Below are 2,500 nucleotides of genomic sequence, written 5' to 3' on the forward strand. Positions count from 1 at the left end.
TTCACCATTCTTATCTCTTTCTTTGCTAGTTTTACATATACTTGAATTTGTTTAGCGTTTTCTTTCACTGTTCTCATCCCAATGTTTCTTTTCTTCCTCGTCTCTTTTTTTTTTTTTCGACAGTTTAGATCTGTTTTTCTTTCTCTCTTCACTTCTCTCATTACAGTTTTCTCTCATTCTGTTATTTTTTTTCTGAGTTTTACAACCGTTTACATTGTCGCATGTAAGAATTTGACAAGATGGTGTGTGCGTGCGTGCGTTTATTTTATTTTCATTTTCATTTTTTCGTTCTTTTCTCACTTCACATTACATTAACTTTCTGTGACTCTTTTTCTGTGGTTCATCAAATTTAAAATCTTACTTGAATGTAGTTACTCGTGTTTATGTGTGTATGTGTGCTTCATTTTAGTTTTCCTTTCCTTTCCTTGTGAAATAATAAAGGGGGAAAAATTAAATATATTGTTATACACTAATCACATCACAATTTCTGTACTTTTCTTTTTTTTTCTTTACTACATGTCATCTATATTAAAGTTTTCTTCTTTACGTAGCTCAACACAAACAACCCTCATACGAGCCAACACATCACCAACTACTTGTCCCTCCTTTGTGTTCTCTCGTGTTCTGTATACAGTAAACACACTATTATGTTCGTATTTACAAATTTCTGTTATCGCGTATCGAGATATGAGAGACACGAGAGTTATTCCACATTCCTAAGATAATACGAATTCTTTACATTGTTTTTTTTTTTTTATTTCCTCTGTATAATAATCACCTTCGTACATTCTCGTACTTTACACTCTTGCTTTTCTTTATCGTAGTATACCAAAACACTAAATCGTTTTAATACCACTAATTTTTCATCTCTCTTACACGTATGCACTAAAAAACTGTCATTTCTCTAGCGTCAGAAGACTCACACGTCACAAATGCACACAAAAATATACTGTACTGGAATATTCATCACAGTTACACATTAAGAATACACAGTTATTGATACTAATGTCATTCTGTAGCGTTAGAATACTCACACTTCACAAATGCACACAAAAATATACTGTACTGGAATATTCATCACAGTTTCACATTAAAAACACACAGTTATTGATATTAGTGTTGAATGATTAGCAAGTCTTGTCACTGATCCACGTGTCTAGGGTTTTGTTTTGTTTACTAGTGTTCAACAGGTGAAGGCGAGGCGGCGAGGGAGGGACGCGTGACGGAGGTGGAGAGGGGCGAGGGACGAGGGAGGAGAGAGAGGGAGAGAGGGATGAAGGGAGTTTGCGCACCACCCTCCTACCTTCACCGTCTTGGAACGCGGACTGAAGCTTCCAAGAGAGAGATACCTGTGTGATTCTCTCTCTCTCTCTCTCTCTCTCTCTCTCTCTCTCTCTCTCTCTCTTGTATACTTGTTTCGTTGCTTGTTTTGTGTGTGTGTGTGTGTGTGTGTGTGTGTGTGTGTGTGTGTGTGTGTGTGTGTGTGTGTGTGTGTGTGTGTGTGTGTGTGTGTGTGTGGGTATTTAATGGGTCTGTTTACCTCTCTCTCTCTCTCTCTCTCTCTCTCTCTCTCTCTCTCTCTCTCTCTCTCTCTCTCTCTCTCTCTCTCTCTCTCTCTCTCTCTCTCTCTCTCTCTCTCTCTCTCTCTCTCTCTCTCTCTCTCTCTCTCTCTCACTAATACTCTTGTATCCACAAACTCCTTCACCTCCTCCTCCTCCTCCTCCTCCTCCTCCTCCTCCTCCTCCTCCTCCTCCTCCTCCTCCTCTTCTTCCTGCTGCCAGCTGCCCACCGCCACCCAACTCTCCTCTTCCTCCTCTTCTCTCCTTCACCTGTTTCACCTCTCATCGCTACTGCCGCCATACTTTCTCTTCCTTCTTCTTCTTCTTCTTCTTCTTCTTCTTCTTCTTCTTCTTCTTCTTCTTCTTCTTCTTCTTCTTCTTCTTTTCTTCTTCTTCTTCTTCTTCTTCTTCTTCTTCTTCTTCTTCTTCTTCTTCTTCTTCTTCTTCTTCTTCTTCTTCTTCTTCTTCATTTTTCTTCTTCTTCTTCTTCTTCTTCTTCATTTTTCTTCTTCTTCTTCTTATGTTTTTTTCTTTTTCTTCTTCTTCTCCTTCTTCTTCTTCTTCATCATCATCATCATCATCATCATCATCAACTAATCGTCAAATAATGCGTTTGGTATTTTCCCCTAGAAGTTAATGAGCCATATCGGAGAGAGAGAGAGAGAGAGAGAGAGAGAGAGAGAGAGAGAGAGAGAGAGAGAGAGAGAGAGAGAGAGAGAGAGAGAGAGAGATTAACAAAAAGAAAACAGGCTTATGATTTCTTTTTGTGTTTTTTATTTACTATTTTTATCAGAGAACTTGGTATGGAAAGAACAAGAGGAGGAGGAGGAGGAGGAGGAGGAGGAGGAGGAGGAGGAGGAAGGAAAGAAGAGGAAGAGGAGGAGGAGGAGGAGGTTAGGGTCAGAAGGTGGTAGAGGAAGAAGACAAACAAAAGGAAACTG

Source organism: Portunus trituberculatus, chromosome 39 (genome assembly GCF_017591435.1).
Source record: "Portunus trituberculatus isolate SZX2019 chromosome 39, ASM1759143v1, whole genome shotgun sequence".
Taxonomy (NCBI): Eukaryota; Metazoa; Arthropoda; class Malacostraca; order Decapoda; family Portunidae; genus Portunus; species Portunus trituberculatus.